Source organism: Psammomys obesus, unplaced genomic scaffold (genome assembly GCF_907164565.1).
Source record: "Psammomys obesus unplaced genomic scaffold, mPsaObe1.curated_primary_1811, whole genome shotgun sequence".
NCBI classification, from domain to species: domain Eukaryota; kingdom Metazoa; phylum Chordata; class Mammalia; order Rodentia; family Muridae; genus Psammomys; species Psammomys obesus.
Window position 1 is genome coordinate 988935 of NW_026590809.1, and position 22498 is coordinate 1011432.

Below are 22498 nucleotides of genomic sequence, written 5' to 3' on the forward strand. Positions count from 1 at the left end.
ATGATACCACAGATACATACAAAGCAAAAGAATGAGAAAACATATACTCTGCAAACACTCTCAGATGGATGCTGGAGTGACTTCTCAAAGGCTTAACTAACTTGATTTTATATCCACTAATATTAGCAGGGTTATTGTTAGTTATAAAATGTTAATCACCAGAAAGGTATAATGACCCGAAACAAATCATATAAATAATCTATATAAATCTAACAATAGATCTAGGGAAAAAAAGTAGATAAACTCACTGTTATACCCAGAGAAATCAATGTTCCTGTTCAGTATAGATACAAACAACTGTGCCCACAAGCCCACCTAACTAACATCTAGAAACCTACTGATCTTACCACACAATCCACATTTTTTAAGTGAACATGAATAATTCACTAAGGTAGATTATTATGTGAGTCACAAAGTAAAGCCCAAAAATTAAACAAAACAAAACAAAAACAAAAACATGAAGTCATAGAAAATCGCTTCTGGCCACAGTAAAATTAAGCATGAAATTAGTCAGTAAAAGATATTTAGAAAATACTCCAAGTGGCTGGAAGTCAAATAATATATTTCCACATAACTCATGAACCAAAACTGAAGTTACAATGATTCATTTTACATATTTGAAATTAAGGAAAGTCATTACATTGTGCATCAGAATATGCTTGGAAAAATGCTTGCTTTAAATACATATATTAGGGAAAGGGGTCACAAATCTATAATTTAAGCTTGTATTTCATAATTAGAAAAATTCAAATTACATTTCCAAAAGTGGAATAAAGAGAAAAGTATCGATAACAAGTATAATGATGAATATTTAATTCCAAAAATACTTAAAATGCCAGTAAATGAATAGAAAAAAAGGCAAAACAACTAAACCAGAAAGAAAATCCTTCCAAATAGATGTACTAGTATTTAAAAGTCCTAAGTGAAACTGGCTAAGAATACAGGATACAGGGAAAATTTCAAATTCACTAGCCATCTGGCAAAGCAAATGAGATATGACTGTATAGTCACCGGGAGGTAACATTATTAAATTCCAAACCTCAAATGTTGCTGAAGACTTGCATCATGCAAGTTTCTGCACTGATGGAGCATCAGCATGGTAGAAGACAAGCTGACAATGTCAGGTGAAGTGGAAAACCAGTGCCAGCCAAAGTAGCAACCAGTTGGCAATGCCTGGTAAGGCTGAACCAGTGCCAGCTGTAGTAGCAACCAAATTGACAGTGTCTGAGAAAGCTGAAAACCAACGCCAGCCATATCAGCCAAGCTAAAGATGTCTGGTAAAGTGGAAAAACCAATGCTACTTTCAAGCAAATATTGAAAAGAAATGCTTACAAAGTTATGTAATAAAATAATTTGGAAAATGTTTACAGCTAGTCAAGTTCCAATAATAAACAACGTTGCAGCCTATCTAAATATCCATTAGTAAAAAAGTACATCAGGGGGATACAGAATGAATAAAGTGTAAATAATAATAATAATAATAATAATAATAATAATAATAATAATAATAAAGTACATCAGTATATTGTGACGTTTCGACTCTATTTGGCAGCAAAATTAGCAAACTTTTGTTTCATATACCAAAAAAATAAGGTTCAGACTCTACCCAGCAAGGTATCAAATCAGATGCTGAGAATCACAGCCAAACTCTGGGCAGAGTGCAGGAAATCTTATAGAAGAAGAGGGAGCTAGAAAGACCTGGAGGAGACAGGAGCTCCACAAGGAGAGCAAGAAAACCAAAAACATCTGGGCACAGGGATCTTTTCTGAGACTGATACTCCAACCAAGGACCATGCATGAAGATAACCTAGAACCCCTGCACAGAGGTAGCCCATAGCAGCTCAGTGTCCAAGTGGGTTCTCTATTAATGTGAAGAGGGACTGTCTGGCTCTTTGATCACCTCCCCCTGAGGGGAGGGGAGCAGCCTTGCCAGGTCACAGAGGAAGACAGTTCAGCCAGTCCTTATGAAACCTGCTAGGCTAGGGTCAGATGGAAGGAGAGGAGGACCGCCCCTATCAGTGGACTTAGGGAGGCATGGGAGGAGAGGAGGGAGCGTGGCGAGTTTGGGAGGCAATGAGGGAGGGGGCTACAGCTGGGATACAAAGTGAATAAACCGTAATTAATCAAAAAATTAATTAAGAATGATAATGGTCTGGGGGCCAAGATGGCGGCACCGGGAGAACACCGTGTCTGAGAAGCGGGACAACAAACTTTGTGCAGCGACCAGCAGACTGAACTCTGAACCCTAAAACAACAGCGATCGATCGTGTTTCCCAGGTGAGGGGAGGCTCCCATGGCGTGGGAATCGGTCGGGTCCACTCTCGGATGCCCAGCCAGAACCCAGAAGAGAACCTGGCTAATGCGGGCTTTGGGTCTCCAGGCTGGTGCCACAAGCCTGCTTGTCCCGATCAATTTCCCAGGCTGATTGGTGGGCACAAGGGTGCCTGAGGCTGAGAGTGCCAGTCGCCAAAAAAACCCCACGGGGAAGGAAAGTTGCCAGACTGGTCACGGGTCACCCAGTCTTTCCCTGGAAGGTCTCTCCGACCACGGGTAACAGCCGCCATCACAACTGAGCTCCCGCCTCGCACGGATTACAGTTGCGCAGCTGCGCGCCCAGCTCAAAATCCCTACTCCCTCTTCGGAGGAGGCAGGAGGCATCCAGCAGAATCTGCCACAGACCACATTGTCTGTACCCCAACCCGAGATCGGGGCTGAGAAAACCCAATCCTTTCGGGCACTCCCCCAAATGCCGCCATCACCCTGCCGCAGCAGAGCAGAAGGATAAAGAGGCACACAGCGGCTTCACAGTGCCGGAACTCCAGTGCTGCCGGCTGCTCCTAGCAAACAAACTACAGCTCGGGATCTGGGACTGTGGTCATTCTACATGTCCTGAGATTCTCCTGGGTCCAGCGCAATAAGGTCTAGCAGCAAGTTCTATCACTGGCGCCCCCCCCCCGACCCCTGGCAGAGAAACGCCAGCTCAGGGCTCAGGATCCCACTGAGAAGCCCCAACCCCTGCTGGCACTACCGAGAGCATCTCCATAAGCTTGCCCAAGCAGAGGAGAAGGTCAGAGGGGAAGGACAGAGAGGCAGCCTGCCAAGGACACAGCACCCTCTCTCCAGCTCACCCAGCGGCCCCTAGAAGAGAAACCCAAGCTCTGGATCTGAGGACACTCAACCCTACCCGGTACTCTCTTGGGATCAGCAAGCATAGATTCTACCGCCAGGCTGCTTCTGGCAGAGAGATCTGGGCCCGGGATCTGGGATTGAGTACACTCATCCTAACTCTTTCCCACGCCACCCAGGGACCACTCAACATAACCCCTCCTGGCAGAGGGAAAAGACAAAGAGGCAGCACACAGGAAAGGTAGACACCGAGTCCTGCGGCCACAGTGTCACAGAGCTGACTGTTAGCCTACCCGTGCACTTCCGCAGCAGGACCAAAACAGAGAGTAGTGAGCAAGGAGAACCCCTGTGCATTCCAACTGGTCCTGCAAGTGAGTGAGCCTTCTAGGGAGAGATTGCCCCAGACCCAGGGCCTCTCCACAGAAGCAACCAGACGAGATCCCTGCCATCCACACCCCTAGTGTGGGCATCATAGGGATTCTTGGGATAGCGACCCCAACATTGAAGCCTCTGCCTTGCGGGTCCACCAGGGTAATCCAGGCAAACAATCTCTGGATCTCAGTCAGAACTGCGTAATAGTGGCTTGCAGGCCACTGCAATAGTCAGACAATCCACGCATGCACACTGCGCCCGCTAAAAGCGCACGCGAATAGCGCCAGCGTCACATTCTTTACTTAGGCAAAACTGAAAACACAGTGCACACTCCCAAAGCAGTGAACCTCTCTCATCTTCCTGAAAAAAAAAAAACAGTCCAGAAAACAGAAAGAGAGGATCATAGCCCAAACTACAAACTCGAGGAACAAACAGTGAGGATTATAAATAACCAGATGGCTAGAGGCAGACGTAAGAACACTCCCAACAAAAATCAGGACATAATGACCTCGCCAGCAACCCCACAAAACAATGGACACTCCAACTCACTATATACACAAGAAAACAACCTCAAAACTATCTTTCTCCAGCTATTAGAGGCCCATAGAGATGAAATGAACAAAGCCCTCAGAGAAATAACCAAAGAAATCGAGACTAACCAAGAGGAAACAAATCGTGCTCTCAGAGAAATGACCACGAAAATTGAGGCAAACAGAGAAGAAATGCACAAAGCTCTCAAAGAAATGTCTACACAAATGAAGGCAAATAAAGAAGAAATAAACAAAGCTCTCATACAAATAGAGGCAATTATACCCAAAGAAGTAGAGGCACAATTAGTGATACATAGAGAGGAAACGGACAAAAAAAATAGAAGCTATCATTGAAAAGCAGGAGTCCACAATCAAAAAGATGAAGGAAATGGTGCAAGACATGAAAACAGAATTAGAATCAATAAAGAAAACACAAATAGAGAAAAACCAAGAGCTGGAGAACATAGAGAAAAGATCAGGAACTACAAAGGTAACCATCACCAACAGAATACAAGAAATGGAAGAAAGAATCTCAGGAGCCGAAGATATACTTGCAGAAATTGACACATCTCTCAAAGAAAAAATAAAATCAGAAAAGTTCCAAACACAAAACATCCAAGAAATCAAGGACACCATGAAAAGACAAAACCTAAGAATAATAGGAGTAGAAGAAAAAGAAGACATCAGGCTCAAAGGTCCGTAAAATATTTTCAAGAAAATTATAGAAGAAAACTTTCCCAACTTAAAGAAGGAGATGGCCATAAACATACAAGAGGCCTACAGAACACCAAGTAGACTAGACAAGAAAAGAAATTCTTCACGTCACATCATAGTCAAAACACTGAACCTACAAAACAAAGAAAAAATTCTAAAAGCAGCAAGGGAAAAAGGCCAAGTAACATATGAAGGTAGACCTATCAGAATCACACTAGATTTCTCAACAGAAACTATGAAAGCGAGAAGGGCCTGGACAGAAATCATACAGTCCTTAAGGGACCACAGATTCCAACCCAGACTACTATACCCAGCAAAACTTTCAATCAACATAGACGGAGAATTCAAGATATTCCAAGACAAAACCAAATTTAAACAATATCTACATAGTAACCCAGCTCTACAGAAGTTACTAGAAGGGAAACTCCAAACCAAAGAAAACAACTACATTGAAGGAAACAGAGGAAATAGATAACTACACAACAAAAAAACCAAAAGAAGACAAGCAATGAAACTCAGTGACACCACCAACACCACATCTAAAGTAAGTAACAATTGTTGGTCACTAGTTTCTATCAACATCAATGGACTCAACTCCCCAATTAAAAGACACAGACTAACAGAATGGTTGCAGAAACACGATCCATCATTCTGTTGCATCCAAGAAACACACCTATGCAACAAAGATAAACACTACCTCAGAGTAAAGGGCTGGAAAAATGTCTTTCAAGCAAATGGTTCCAGAAAACAAGCGGGAGTAGCCATCCTAATATCTAATAAAATAGACTTTCAACCCAAGTTAATCAAAAAAGATAAGGACGGCCACTATATTCTCATCAAAGGAAAAATCCACCAAGAGGACATCACAATTTTGAATATCTATGCCCCAAATACAAGAGCACCTACATTCGTAAATGAAACAATATTAAAGCTTAAATCACACATTGATCCTAAAACTCTAATAGTGGGAGACTTCAACACTCCACTCTCACCAAGGGACAGATCAACTAGACAGAAAACAAATAGGCAAATAAAAACACTTACAGAGACCCTAAATCAAATGGACCTAATAGACGTCTACAGATCTTTTCATCCAAACTCAAAAGAGTATACCTTCTTTTCAGCACCGCAGGGAACCTTCTCCAAAATAGACCATATAGTTGGTCATAAAGAAAGCCTCAACAGATACAAAAAGATTAAAATAATCCCTTGTATTCTATCTGACCACCATGGACTTAAGCTGGACCTCAACAACAACAGAAATAACAAACAGCCTACACGCACATGGAAACTGTACAACTTGTTACTCAACGACAGCTGGGTTAAGGAAGAAATAAAGAAAGAAATTAAAGACTTCCTAGAATTCAATGAAAATGAAGGCACAACATACCCAAATTTATGGGACACATTGAAAGCAGTGATCAGGGGAAAATTTATAGCACTAAGTGCCTGCAAGTAGAAATTCGTAACATCACATACAAACAACTTAATGGCCCAACTGAAAACCCTAGAAAAAGAAGAAGCAGACACACCAAAAAGGAGTAGACGGCTGGAAATAATCAAACTCGGGGCTGAAATCAATCAATTAGAAACAAATAAAACTATTCAAAGAATCAATGAAACAAAAAGCTGGTTCTTTGAGAAAATCAACAAGATAGACAAACCCTTAGCCAAACTAACTAAAAAACAGAGAGAATCTATCCAAATCAACAAAATCAGAGATGAAAAGGGTGACATAACTACAGACATAGAGGAAATTCAAACAATCATTAGGTCATACTACAAAAGCCTATATGCCACAAAATTTGAAAATCTAAATGAAATGGACAATTTTCTTGATCGATTCCATCTTCCAACATTAAGTCAAGATCAGGTAGAAAGATTGAACAGCCCTATATCCCCCAAGGAAATTGAAGCAGTCATTCACAGTCTCCCCTCCAAAAAAAGCCCTGGGCCAGATGGTTTCAGCGCGGAAATCTACCAGACCTTCAAAGAAGTGCTCACACCAATTCTCCTCAAAATATTCCACAAAATAGAAACAGAAGGCACATTACCAAACTCATTCTATGAAGCAACAGTCACCCTGATACCTAAACCACACAAAGACTCAACTAAAAAAGAGAACTTCAGACCTATCTCTCTTATGAACATTGACACAAAAATAATCAATAAAATACTTGCAAACCGAATCCAAGAACACATCAATAATATCATCCACCACGACCAAGTAGGCTTCATCCCAGGAATGCAAGGGTGGTTCAACATACGGAAATCCATCAATGTAATCCACCACATAAACAAACTGAAGGAGAAAAACCACATGATCATCTCCTTAGATGCTGAAAAAGCATTTGACAAAGTCCAACACCCATTCATGTTTAAAGTCTTGGAGAGATCAGGGATACAAGGCACATATCTAAACATAGTAAAGGCAATATACAGCAAGCCTATAGCCAACATCAAACTCAATGGCGAGAAACTTAAATCAATCCCACTGAAATCAGGGACAAGACAGGCTGCCCACTCTCTCCATACCTCTTCAACATAGTACTTGAAGTCCTAGCCAGAGCAATAAGACAACTAAAGGAGATCAAGGGGATACAAATCTGAAAGGAAGAGGTCAAAGTGTCACTATTCGCAGATGATATGATAGTATATAAGAGCGACCCCAAAAATTCAACCAGAGAACTCCTCCAGCTGATAAACACCTTCAGCAAAGTGGCTGGATATAAAATCAACTCAAAAAAAGATCAGAAGCCCTCCTGTATACCAAAGACAAAAGGGCCGAAAAAGAAATTAGGGAAACAACACACTTCACAATAGCCACTAATAACATAAAGTATCTTGGGATAACACTAACCAAGCAAGTGAAAGACCTGTTTGAGAAAAACTTTAAGTCTCTGAAGAAAGAAATTGAAGAAGATCTCAGAAGATGGAAAGATCTCCCGTGCTCATGGATTGGTAGGATTAACATTGTGAAAATGGCCATCCTGCCAAAAGCAATCTGCAGATTCAATGCAATTCCCATCAAAATACCAACTCAATTCTTTACAGACCTTGAAAAAAAGATTCTCAGCTTCATATGGAGAAACAAAAAACCCAGAATCTCCAAAACAATCCTGTACAACAACAGATCATCTGGAGGTATCTCTATCCCCGATCTCAAGTTGTACTACAGAGCAATAGTAATAAAAACTGCATGGTATTGGCATAAAAACAGAAAGGAGGATCAATGGAACCGCATAGAAGACCCAGAAATAAACCCACACACCTATGAATACTCGATTTTTGACAAAGAAGCCAAAACCATTCAATGGAAAAAAGACAGCATCTTCAACAAATGGTGCTGTTCCAACTGGAAGTCCACATGCAGAAAAATGAAAATAGATCTATATTTATCACCCTACACAAAACTAAAGTCCAAGTGGATCAAAGACCTCAACATAAAACCAGATACTCTAAATCTGTTAGAAGAAAAAGTTGGGAACAGCCTAGAACTCATTGGCACAGAGACAACTTCCTGAACAGAATACCAACAGTACAGGCTCTAAGAGCAACAATCAATAAATGGGACCTCATGAAACTGAAAAGCTTCTGTAAAGCAAAGGACACTGTCATCAAAACAAAATGCCTGCCTACAGATTGGGAAAGAACCTTCACTAACCCTTTATCTGACAGAGGACTAATATCGAGTATATACAAAGAACTAAAGAAGCTGAAAAGCAGCAAACCAAGTAATCCACTTAAAAAATGGGGAACAGAGCTAAACAGAGAATTCTCTGTAGAGGAATATTGAATGGCAGAGAAACACTTAAATGGTCATCCTTATTAGCCATCAGGGAAATGCAAATCAAAACGACCCTGAGATATCACCTTACACCCATCAGAATGGCCAAGATGAAAAACTCAAGGGACAACACATGCTGGAGAGATTGTGGAGAAAGGGGAACCCTCCTCCACTGCTGGTGGGAATGTAAACTGATACAACCACTCTGGAAATCTATCTGGTACTTTCTAAGACAATTAGGAATAGTGCTTCCTCAAGACCCAGCTATACCACTGCTAGGTATATACCCAAAGTTTGCTCAAGTACACAAAAGGGATATTTGCTCAACCATGTTTATAGCAGCTTTATTTGTAATAGCCAGAACCTGGAAACAACCCAGATGTCCATCAACGGAGGAATAGGTACAGAAATTGTGGTATTTTTACACAATGGAATACTATTCAGCAATCAAAAAGGAGGAAATCATGAAATTTGCAGGCAAATGGTGGGATCTAGAAAAGATCATCCTGCGTGAAATATCCCAGAAGGAGAAAGACAAACACGGTATATACTCACTTATATAGACCTATAAGATAGGATAAACATAATGAAATCTATACACCTAAAAAAGATAATCAAGAGAGCGGACATGGGGTAAGATTATCAATCCTCATTTAGAAAGACAGATGGGATGCACATTGAACATATGACAGGAGTCTACTGAGTGCATTTGAAAAACTCTAACTAGCAGTATCTTCAAAGCAAAGACTCATGACCAAACCTTTGGCAGAGTACAGGGAATCATAAGAAAGAAGGGGAGTTAGTCTGATGAGGAAAGGATAGAAGCTCCACAAGGACCAAATATATCTGGGCACTTTTCTGAGTCTGACATGCAACCAAGGACCATGTATGAATGTAACCTAGAACCTCTGCTCAGATGTAGCCTGTGGTAGCTCAGTAACCAATTGGTTTCCCATAGTGAGGGGAACAAGTACTGTTTCTAACAGGAACTCAATGACTGCCTCTTTGGCCTCCCCACCCCCCAAGGGAGGAGCAGTCCTGTTAGGCCACGGAGGAGGGCTTTGCAGCCAGTCCTGAAGATACCTGATAAAACAGGATCAGATGAATGGGGAGGAGGTCCCCCCTATTAGTGGACTTGGCAAAGGGCATGGTGGAGATGAGGGAGGGAGGGAGGGACTGGGAGGGAATGAGGGATCGGGACATGGCTGGGATACAGAGTTAAAATGTAACTGATAAGGAAAAAAATAAAATTAAAAACAAATTAATTAAAAAAATAAGGTTCAAAAAATATTAAGAAAAAAGCAAGAGAACAGAGGGGCAGGAAGTCAAGATATGGTAAAGTTTTCAGAAAGATTCAAAACATATAAGCCAACACTCTAATAATTTAAAATGTGTAAAGAATGCTCTGCAGCTGCACAGTACATGGACTATTGAAACATGAGACCCAGCTACAGGGAAGCACATGACGCGAGCTGTAAAGTCAGACTTCCTGTAATGTTGGGATGGAGGGAGGCACTGGGAATGTGGCCTGTGAGGGAACACAGTCATTTTGATCTGAAATTTTAGAGTTTTCTTAAACTCAGTAATAAGAAGAAAATATGTACTCTTGTTTTCTATACTCCTTTATCTGTTTTGCATATTCTTATGAAATTAGTTAACTAAAAAGAGCCAGAGCCATGTGCTGGGAAGATATAACGAGGAAGTTTTTGAGAGTTTAAGTAGGTAGATGGAGTCTTAAGTTGGCCACCCTGAGCACTGAGTTGAAACAAGTGGGCAGGCTTGCTGCTTTCTCTCAAAGTACTGAGCAACCTAGAGAGGGACAGTGCAAGTGACACTGGGTTAAGATTTTGTCTCACAGTGTATTAAGAAAAAGATGAGAAATGTGACGCTAATTATAAGATTGGAGATCCTTTTGGCTGAATTGGGAAGCAATATAAAGGGAAAGATGTGATTTAGTGTCAGAAGACTGAGTGAAGTGTTTCATTCTAAATGATGAGAACTTCAAAGCACAATCAGGAGACAAGTGCGTGGCTGAAACTGGCTGCCCTCTAAATGACAAAGAAACTGTGCAAGATGGGTGTTACATAGGAATTTTCATAGAGATTAAATCATCTAATCATTTAAAAGAGTAACAGTCAGAATTTGGGGACCAGCACAAGATAATGTGCCTAAAGAAAAGTTTGCAGAGAACAAGTTTGGCCTATAAATGTGACAAATGTGTGCAGAGTACAAGTAGTTATCTAGCTGTGATCTTAAATGAGATCACAGCAGCCATAGGGGCCTCTGCCAAGTCTTAGAAAATGATAGCCTCCCTCTAATTCCTACAGTGGGGGCCTTTATGCTCTTTTGAGGAAATAATAGGATAACAGGTTCCTACAAGATAGAGAAAAGGGAAATATTATCCAAGAGAGTGGAAGGCAGAAATTCTCATGGACTTGATGTAATAATTTGAAAACTGAGATCAGGAGAAGTTATGGTCAACTATGTCCAAACCAAGACAGGACGGTATGGCGTGGACAAACAAATGTCAGGAGGTTGTACTTTTGGGTAGTGTACTGAGGAGAGAAATATGCGAGGCACAAGGTATTGCCTGCTCTTCAGATTGGTTCCATTTTGCTCTATCAATTTGCAACATAGAAGGCACCCTGAACAATTGTAAATTGTATGCTTCATTTAATCTCCATCTCCTCTTTGAACCATTTAGTGATATATCCATCTTTCACCAATCTTGAAAAACGTACGGTCAGGGAATTTGGTTCAGTTTTGGAGTGCTAGGCTAGCATGCACAAGGCCTTGGGTTCAAGCACTTGTTCTATAAAAGAAACAAAACAAAGATAATTTTAAAATAAAATATAAGAGTCAAGTATTTCGACAGAACATAGAATTAACAGACTCTGATGAACTTGAATGATTGTCTCTGAGTAAAGACAGGAAGACCCAGAAATGGACCAGAAGCATACCCAGCTGTCAGATAATAGGCCCTTGTTCTAAAATGAACTTTGAATTGTTCCTCACTCTATCTTTTGACATTCCTGGCTGCTACTCATTCACCATCTAAAAAGCAAAATCTTCCATTGAATGGTTACAAAAAAAATTCTTGAATGTTAAAATAAATGTCTTGAAGTTTTACATTTTTTCTATAGCAGCTTCATGTGGCAGGTTAGATTTTACTCAAAAAAAAATTCATAGAACCTGAAACCACAAATACAATTTTGTAACAGCTGTTTGTAACAACAAACAGCAGTTTATTGTTGGTGTTGTTGTTGGGTTTCTTTTTGTTTATCACTGCATGGCCAAGAATGACCTTGAAATTTAAGATCCTTCTACTTCACCTCTTAAATGCTAGTATTCCAGGCATGAACTGCCAGCGTGATTTGTGGAGTACTGAGAACTGAACCCTTCCTTGCAAGCCATTGTTTTCCTCACACATTGGTAGCATTTCTTGTTCTTTAATTTTGAATTGAATAACATTAAATGCTTACTGGTTTCCAAATGGATTCCTCTGTTAATCTTTTAGCAATAAAATAAATAAAAACTTACAGCAACAATGCAACAATGATGTTTTAATGCTTATACTTAAACAACAAAGGTTTTCCCCTGATACTTTTCATCAAAGTGTATATTGCAAACATGGTATCTAGCAATCTATGTCCACTTTGTCTTAAGAGCAGGGAAATAAAGAGATTATAGTATGACAGCTTGTTTCATATTTTATATATACTCAAGGTGAAGGCTAGAGAAGTAGGGCCTGAACAGTGGCATGTTTCAAAATCCTTCTGAGCGTGGTCACATATATTCATCCAACCAGCTAGATTTTATGTGTCTGGGCAAAATGAAAGTTTTGATTTGAAAGGCTTTGATTATATTCTTGGGGCATTCCTAATGCAGACATCATCAAAGTTCTTAATTCACAGAGCTTATTGAATTGCTCATGATGATTCATTTCAAGCCCTAAGTAGTATTGACTAAGTTATCTTCAGTTTCTGATGATGAATTGCTCGTTTTCTTTTGAAATTTAAAATTTCAAAGTTAGACAGATACCAGAATTAATTAAAATGCTATCTTCTACTTTTTATTGTGGCAGGCAGAATAAATGTACATTTGTGGTTATTGGAATTTCATTTTTGCTCTCCAGAGAAGTTTATTGAGTGCTTGGGGTTATCTACAAAGAATTTAACATAGCACACTAAGCCTTCTCATGCCGGTTGCCTAATCATACATACGTTCTTTCACTGCCAGCTTCTTGTCTCTCCAATAGGTGCATAACCACACATCTTATCCTAAAATATTTATTTAGTAAAGCAGTGACTTTACTAGATTACTTTACTAAATTACTACCCTGCTTATAAAGGCAAGCAATAGACAATGTTAAACAAGGAAAATTCAGTTGCTGCACACATCTGGCAAGATATCTCCAAAAAGAACATAGGTGAACCCTGATGTTCAAGGACTATCTCACTGCAAAGCCATGCTGTAATTGTCTAGGACATATCACAGAGCTAGAACAAGTTATAGATTGATTTAATAAATCCATCTGTGCTATGAGTTACCTTCTGTGACCAGGCTGGCACAAAGAAATTGGCATCTGGGATCTTACACACTGAAATTGTATCATTTGTTTATGCCTTAATAATGAAAAAAAAAAAAAATCATGGGCAAACTTAGTATGTCTTCTTGCCTGGCTTGTTGGTGGCTTTGAGAAGTTCAATTTTATGATGTCTTTGGTTCTAGTATGAGAAGTGAAGATATATTCATCTTCTGTATGATGTGCATTTAATAAGCACTTATGCTTAAGGTACACAGCACAAATAGAAAAGTTGCCTTTTCAGTCTCCCAAAGCATTGGGTTTTTTTTCAATGCTTAATTAACATCACCAGCACTGTAGCTGGGTCTGCACCCAACTCTCTGCACCCCTGGCTTCACACAACTCTCTGTACTACTCACTCTGCACCTCTTTTTTGCATCTCTGTCTGCACCCCTCCCTCTGTGCCCCTCTCTCTTCATCCCTCACTCAGCACCCTTATCTCTTTATCCCTTCCTTTGCACCCTTCTCTCTGTACTCCACATACCTATATGTTCCTCACTGTCACATAAAACTTATGACTCCTTTTTTCCCTGAGAAGTAACATAAACATTTCCTTACTAGTATCTGCTCCTTTATTAATATAATAATCTTACCTTTGATTACTTCTCGCTGCTATTCTGGTACCTCTTTACATTCTTTCATGCTATATTAGTCTGGTGTGTCTGTTTGAGTTCCTCTCACATGATCCCTCTAATTTGTAGTCATTTACCAGAAGACTAGCAAGTGCTTAAGAAAACAACTATCGGCCCTGCTTTCCAAAGCTCTTCTGCTTACTCTTGCTTCTTCATTACAATTCATTTCACCATTCTATGCCTTTTGCATATTGTATACTGGCAGGATGGTAATTCCCATTTATTGAACTATGCCAACAACCAAGTATATTAACCTGCACTAAATTTTAAGTGTAACATTTGAAGCAGGAAGTATTACTGCAACTAAAGACGCTCCAAGTGATTAGGAGAATATGTAAATCCTGCCACTCAAGGGCTCTGAAGGACAACTGAAGCAAGATATATTCAAGTTTTATCTGATTGTGCTATATCCCGTTGTGGTGAGATAACAGGTAGGGAGTTGGTAGAAGAAACTTTGTTAGAAATAGTTCTCAGTATCATGTGCATGTAACTCAAGGAAGGCACACAGGAAATGACATCAGGAAAAGTATGCAGAAAGTTTTCAGAGAACCAAGATTCCACTGGTAGCAAGGCCTGACTCTCATCTCTGTGGAATATAAACAGGAAATTGAAGGCCCATGCTTCCCAAAACAGGTGGTTGATAACACTTTTGCCTTGATTTTCACAGCCTAAATTCATCCCTTTAGTAAAACAGATGTCAGGTTGGGAGCAAGTCACAAGTGTTCTAGAGGTCCACTCTCACAAAAGGAAAGGGAAAAGGGATACAGAAGAGAGAGGAAAGAAAGACGCATGGACATGTGTGTGAGTTGGCTTTCATGGGCTCTGTGTTGAGCTCAGTTTCTACTGATATCAAACACAGCATCCTTTCTGAAAACTAAGCAAAAATTAAAGTAGTAAAATCATGTTCTCTAGCACTGCTCCATGGATATGTTCTTTGGTAGGAATTTGAAAGAATTGTATGTCTTTCTGCTTCTGGAACAGCTCACTCAGGATGATCCTTTCTAGGTCCCACCATTTACCTGCAAATTTCATGATTTTCTTATTTTTCATTGCTGAGTAATATTCCATTGTGCAGATGTACCACAATTTCTGCATCCATTCTTCAGTTGAGGGGCATCTGGGCTGTTTCCAGCTTCTGGATATTACAAATAAAGCTGCTACAAACATGATTGAGCAAATGTCCTTATTGTGTACTTGAGCCTCTTTTGGATATATGCCTAGGAGTGGTATGGCTGGATCTTGAGGAAGCGCTATTGCTAGTTGTCTGAGAGAAAGTGCCAGATTGATTTCCAGAGTGGTTGTACAAGTTTACATTCCCATCAGCAGTGGGGGAGGGTTCTCCTTTCTCCACAACCTCTTCAGCATGTGTGGTCACTTGAGTTTTTCATCTTGGCCATTCTGATGGGTGTAAGGTAAAATCTCAGGGTCGTTTTGATTTGCATTTCCCTGATGGCTACTAATGTTGAGCAATTCTTTAAGTGTTTCTCTGCCATTCTATATTCCTCTACAGAGAGTTCTCTGTTAAGCTCTGTTCCCCATTTTTTAATTGGATTACTTGGTTTGCTGCTTTTCAGCTTCTTTAGTTCTTTATATATACTGGATATTTTCTGTACATCTAAAGAAACTAATCAAGAGAGAGGACCCTGACTAAAATGCTCAATCCAAAGAGGAAGGACATCAGAAGAAGAAGAAAACAGGAAACAAGCTAGAACCCGCCACGGAGGGCCTCTGAAAGGCTCTGCCCTGCAGACTAATCAAAGCAGATGCTGAGACTTATGGCCAACTGTTGGTCAGTGTGCATGGAATCTTATGTAAGAAGTGGGAAACAGTAAGATCTGGAGAGGACAAGAACTCCACAAGGAGAGCAACAGAACCAGAAATTTGAACACAGGGGTCTTTCCCAGAGACTCATACTCCAACCAACTACCATGCATGGAGATAACCTAGAACCCCTGCACAGATGTAGCCCATGACAGTTTAGTGTCCAAGTGGGTTCCATAGTAATGGGAAGAGGGATTGCCTCTGACACAATCTGATTGGCCTGCTCTTTGATCACCTCCCCCTGAGGGGGAAGCAGCCTTACCAGGCCACAGAAGATGACAATGCAGCCACTCCTAATGAGATCTGACAGACTAAGACCAGAAGGAAGGAGAGGAGAACCTCCCCTATCAGTGGACTTGGGGAGTGGCATGCATGCAGAAAGAGGGAGAGGGTGGGATCAGGAAGGGAGTAGGGAGGGGCTTATGGGGGATACAAAGTGAATAAAGTGTAATTAATAAAAAAAAATAAAAGAATTGTATGTCAAAAATTTAGAGACAGATAGAAGGAAGAATGTGGAAAGAGTGAGAGGGGGAAAGGGATGGTTTGTAATCCAAAGAGTAGTACAAGTGGGTTTATTTTTCCCTGACCCTGTGAAGTGACAATGGCACTCAGTGAACCAAATACTGAGTCTTACCTAGCAAGACTCAAAGTGCCACATGTAATTCAGCGACATGCTGCCTTGACTATAAGTGGACCTTGCAGCCTGGATAGAAGAATCTATAACATTATAACATCTGCAGGAACCAGTTTGGATGAAAGATCAATGAATCCGCCTTTGAGTATTTGCCTCTGTTGGACAGAATCGATAAGCAGTGTCTCCGTTTTTCATTGGCGACACTCTGTGCTAGATACTTCAGTCTATGTCCTCAAAGCTAGCATCCTTTCTTGTTTTGCTTCCTGTTGCTTCTGTTCTAGTGCTCACTGCTGTATGTCTAAGTTGGATGCTAAGTATCAGCCAGTACGCAGTTGGAGATACAAGATAAGATAGAAACTGTATTGGAAAATGAGAATAGAAAATCTAAAGATAAAGATGCATAAGAAATTTAGAGAATTGTTAAAAATGAGTCCAGGGAAGCACAAGAAAAGGAGGGAGTTGACATTTAATACAGGCTTCAGAACTTAAGACCTCTGTTTTTCCTAACAGAAAATAAAAGCCCTGGAAATAAGAACCTATGATGAATGAAAGATTTCATTTGCTTCAGAAAATGCTTTAGTGAGGTTCAGATTGTAGCTGGATAACAACTTTCCAGAGGCTTCCTCAGGCCCAGCGTGGCGCTTGCTCAGTGTGGTGGGATATCACTATTTATGCCTTTTCCCCGTTATTTTTATGCTTCCTTTTTTGCTTTCTTTCTCTTGACTTAAAAATAAAACTATTTTCAATTAAGATTTCTAATTAGATCTTAAATTTGAAATGCATCTCTAGTAGAAAGCAAATGACAAGAGGAATAATTAAAAGGCAGCTGCCTCTTGTCTTTCTGAAGATGAAACATAGCTTTGGGAAATTATTTGTGATTTTCTTTTTAAATAATAATCAATTTAATTGAAAGATGTTGAATTCATCTATAAAAGTCCTTTCTTATAGAAGTGCTAAACTTTCGGATTAAAGTGTAATGAACTCTAGATCTTAGAGTCTTTGGACTTCTGTCACCTCAAGAAGAAAATGCCAGCTTATACAAGAATTATTAAACATACTCAACTAGGCATCAACCCTACTCATTTGCCCCACTGCCAGAAGCTTGCTTGATCTGGGGATTGATGGTAGGCTTAAATTATGAGAATTTTAAAAATCAAGACTAAGCATTTGCAGTAGAAAGGAATGAGTTAGGTTAGTTGAGATGCAAACAGTAATTTATGGTTTTTCTTGTGTTGGTTTGGCTTTAAAAACCAACATTGCAAATGCTTATATTAAAGATTATTTTTTTCTCTTTTTTTAATTTATTTTTTTTATTAATTACACTTTATTCACTTTGTATCCCAACTGTAACTCCCTTCTTCATTCCCTCCCAATCTCAACCCCCTCCCTCATCTCTACCAATGCCCCTCCCCTCGTCCACTGATAGGGGATGTCCTCCTCCCTGTCCTTTTGATCCTTATCTATCAGGTCTCATCAGGAGTGGATGCATTGTCTTCCTCTGTGGCCTGGTAAGGCTGCACCCCCCTCAGGGGGAGGTGATAAAAAAGCAGGTCACTGAGTTCATGTCAGAGACAGTCGCTGTTCCTATTACTAGGAAACCCACTTGGACACTGAGCTGCCTTGGGCTACCTCAGTGCAGGGGTTCTAGGTTATCTACATGAATGGTCCTTGGTCTCAGAAAAGATCCCTATGTCCTGATTTTTTTTTCTTTCCTTGTGGAGCTCCTGTCTTCTCCAGGTCTTTCTATCCCTCCCTTCTTTCATAAGAGTCCCTGCATTCTACCCAAAATTTGGCTATGAGTCTAAGCATCTGCTTTGATACCCTAATGGGTAAAGTTTTTCAGAGGCCCTCTGTAGTAGGCTCCTGTCCTGTTCCCTGTTTTCTCCCTCTTATGATGTTCATCCATTTGCCTTTCTGAATGAGGATTGAGCATCTTACCCAGGGTCCTCCTGCTTGCATAGCTTCTTTAGGAGTACAGATTTTAGTATGTTTACCCTATATTATCTGTCTAACATCCACTTATAAGTAAGTATATACCATGTGTGTCTTTCTGCTTCTGGGATAGCTCACTCAGGATGATATTTTCTAGTTCCCACCATTTGCCTGAAATTTTCATGATTTTCTCGTTTCTAATTGCTGAATAGTATTCCATTGTGTAAATGTAACACAGTTTCTGTATCCATTCCTTAACTGAGGGACATCTGAGTTCTTTCCAGCTTCTGACTATTACAAATAAACCTGCTATGAACATCATTGAGCAAATCGCAGGAGACAACTTCCTGAACAGAACACCAACAGCACAGGCTCTAAGATTAACAATCAGTAAATGGGACCTCATGAAACTGAAAAGCTTCTGTAAAGCAAAGGACACTGTTGTCAGAACAAAACGACAGCCTACAGATTGGGAAAGGATCTTCACCAACCCTATATCTGACAGAGGGCTAATATCCAGAATATATAAAAAAACTCAAGAGGTTAAACAGCAACAAATCAAGTAATCCAATTAAAAAAATGGGGTACAGAGCTAAACAGAGAATTCTCAATAGAGGAACACTGAATGGCAGAGAGACACTTAAAGAAATGGTCAACGTCCTTAGCCATCAGGGAAAGGCAAATCAAAATGACCCTGAGATTTCACCTTACACCGATCAGAATTACTAATGTCAAAAACTCAAGTGACAACACCTGCTGGAGAGGATGTGGAGAAAGGGGAACCCTCCTCCACTGCTGGTGGGAATGTAAACTTGTACAATCACTTTGGAAATCAACCTGGCGCTTTCTCAGACAATTAGGAATAGTGCTATACCACTATACCCAACTATACCACTCCTAGGCATATTTCCAAGCTATACCACTTGTAGGCATATATCCAAAAGATGCTCAAGTATACAATAAAATTATTTTTAAGCTTTTATTTCAGAGATCCTTATTGCCACCTATGGTTATGTCTTTCAAATATGTTGAATACTTGAAGCAACTAGCCATGTAATCTATATAAAGGAAAGTCCTGTGCTGGATGAAGCTAAACCCGGAAGGCAAACAGATATCCTGGTTTGAATTATTTGAATTGTAGGAAACTACCTGAACTCATTTAATATACATAAGCATGAAATGGGCCTCTTTACATAAAACATGTTAGGCTCAGAAATGAATGAATATCTTAAAACAGATACCAAAAGAATCTTCTGAAACCGCTCATTCTATAACCCTGTGAATAGTTTTGGTAACTATTAAGATAAATAAAACACAGATGCACATAATTGTATGCTCATGTACATATGTGTACACATATGTATAGATATGTGCGTGTTGATTTTGCACCATTTTTAAACATTTACAGTTAACCTGTGCTCAAAGCACCTGAGAAGTTCAGGATTTAAATATTTCTAAATGTTCTTTACCTCCGACCATGCTATGCAGAATGTTACAGGGAAGTAGCATTCAAAGCCATGAGCACATTGACTGCTTCTCTGAGAAGTAGTGACCAATTTTCACTGTACTTTAGCAGATTAAATGCAAAGGTCCGGGGAAAGGGGTAGATTTGAAATCATATATATGCAGGAAATCAAGAGAAAGCATACGGGCACACAACAGAAGAACCACAAGTTAAAACTGACCAAGGCAAACTCTTCCCATGATTCCTCATGTTAGCTATTAAGGGCCTGTCATGCCAGACTAGTTTCCTTCTTCATCAAAGATTTCTATCCTTTCTGTCTCCATCTGTGGGACCATGCTGATACCACATTCATTTCGTCTTTCTTTGTATTTTCCTTCCCATCCTGCCTTCCTTCTTTCTCCCTCCTTCCTTCCTTCTCCTTCTCTTTCTTTTTTCCCTTATTTATCCTAGTCCTACTCTTCTGCTTTCTCATTCTTCTGTTCTTATCTAATGTTTCTCATTCTTCGTGCGTATCTCTATTCTCACACTTCAGGTCTTACTTTAAAATACACCCAGAAATGATATACTATTTGCCCAAACTCAGTTACCTCTTCCATACTTTATTAGTGTATTGCCATACAGAACTATGCATCTTTACCTAATAGCATTTATCATAAACTTTTCTCACATGTGGATATTTGCTTATGTTGAGTCCCAAACTGGACTTCAAGTTCTGTGAAGGCAAGAGTGGGCATGCCTGTGCTGTTCAGTCATGTAAAAGCATTTCAGGGGTTGATTCTTAATGACTTAATAACACTTCATTAATTTTCACATTTCTGTTTAGACCCAGTATATGTAAAGCCTCCAAATATTACTTTAACATAAATAAAGCAATTAACTTATCTTCAGAATATGATCAGTATGCACTCACACCTATGTAGGTCACCAAACTAGCAGTACTATAAAATAGATTGTTAAAAAGAAACTATATGCTTAAATAATTATCAGTGTAATGAATATTATGTACTGTTAAAGAGAATGACTCTTGTACCTGATATATGTTGTATTTCTCAACAGCTTCAATTATTTTTTCACTGGATTTAGGGCTCTGTAAAGTAAAAAGGTACAAAGTTTTAGTATTTTGTGTTACACACATGCCCCTTCTCTTACTAATGTACCCATAAATACATAAGTACATCATTTGATATGTTTTCAATGCACAGCATTATAAGCATGGAAGCCTCATCATCAGACTGTCCAAGGAACACTGCTTACTTCTGTTCCAAGTTAAAATGGCCCTTGAAGCTCAAAGAGTTCACTAGCTGAATTCATATTGTCTCTTATTTCCCCCTACTCATATGTACCTGGTACTGTTATTTGCCAGATACTGTTCTAAACTGCATAGATTAAGTCATTCATTACTCATAACCATAGGCTAACACAAGGTCAACTCAGTACATCTGTATTACTCAAACCCTACACATGCTAAGAAAGCCTGTCTTCACGACTAGCCTTCAGTTGGCTGTTGAAGAATGACCCCTAATCACTTAAAACAATCTCATAGAAGGTCTGAACTTTTTAGATCTTAATGTCATTTATCCCTCATCTCTACTCCTCATAGTGTTTCCTTCTTCACCTTTAAGTCCTTGTCCCCATTTTCCCTTCTCCTAATCATAGCATCTGTATCTTTGTTCATGTCTCCAGAGCTTCTCCCTTGCGCCTCTTATTTTTCTTATTTCTGTAGTTATTCCAAGTTATATGCACACAAAAGTCATAGGAAATAGTATTCTTTTATTTTACATAAATTACATAATATATATGCATATGTTTGTGTACGTGTATAAAGGAATTACTGTTGCACTTGGTGGGTTCCCAGTACTTGAAAGAGAATCTCTATTTCTGAAGACACTGTACACTTTGAACACATGACTTAAATAATTCAGCTGGATCCAACCCAATATTTTCCCCTAATGACCAGCTCTCACAGTCCCAGAAGGTCCTATGCAAGATGTCAAGGGAAAAAAAATCAGTAACCTACTCAGCTGTGACACCAAAACCCACAACAACCAGCATATCGGTGTACACAAGCACAACACTGGCATGCGTGTCTTGGGAGAAACCAGCAGCCGTATAATTGAATGTTAAGTGCGCTCAGTAGGAGGGACTTTGTACTGTAAACCTATCCAACTAGTCATGACTGTGAGGCTGTGGGGACTACAGGAGAACATACTACTACCATTTCTTTAATCGCTACCAGTTCTAACTCTATTCTAAATGCTTGTCCTTAGAACCACAGGTAAATGTAGCTCTCCTCCCTCAGTAAAGGAGATTCTGTTTACAGCAGATGGAAAACATTACAGAAGCCAAAGCTCGTCAAAATTCAGAGACTGATGGTGGGGTCCCCAGGCCAAGTGATACATATGCAACCTACACCTAAAGCAGAGAATAGGGAAAGAGGGGCCAGAGACATTATAAGGGCCAAAGCTCAGGAAATCTGTTGTGGGATAATCTCTTCTATAGGACAGGAGAGTGCATGTGTGGCAACTCAGCAGCTTGCTTGTGTGCATAAGACCCGAACAATGACAACAGCAGTGATCTACCAATGTGGATAAGGGGGAACAGCGGGAAACTAAGGGTTGCTGGCAGGGGAAGTATCAGTTTTCCCCAGAGATGAAAAAGAAAATGAATTTGAGAGGGAGTTGGGACATTGCATAAAAATTGGAGATGGGGGCTGATGAAATTTCAATAGACATGAATAGGAGATAGTTTTAATTAAATTTTTAAAGGGGTGTTTTGGTATTCCTGAAGCCTCAGTCTTTGTTATTCCAGGTAGTCATGTAAATATATTACAAAGCATGACTGATGTTGTTTTAGGGAAAGGGACACTGAAGTCTAGACAGCTAAGATCAGTCATCCATACT

At 39.8% G+C, this 22498-nt stretch overlaps 1 protein-coding gene across 1 annotated transcript in view; it reads right to left on the bottom strand.

Moving 5' to 3' along the window:
- The window catches only part of Inpp4b (inositol polyphosphate-4-phosphatase type II B), a 672431-nt gene that overhangs the window by 249096 nt on the left and 400837 nt on the right, over positions 1-22498 (bottom strand). Inside the window, exon 4 of the mRNA XM_055609049.1 lies at positions 20629-20685. The gene's annotated coding sequence lies outside the window, so the exon portion shown is untranslated. The remainder of the gene's footprint in view (positions 1-20628; positions 20686-22498) is intronic.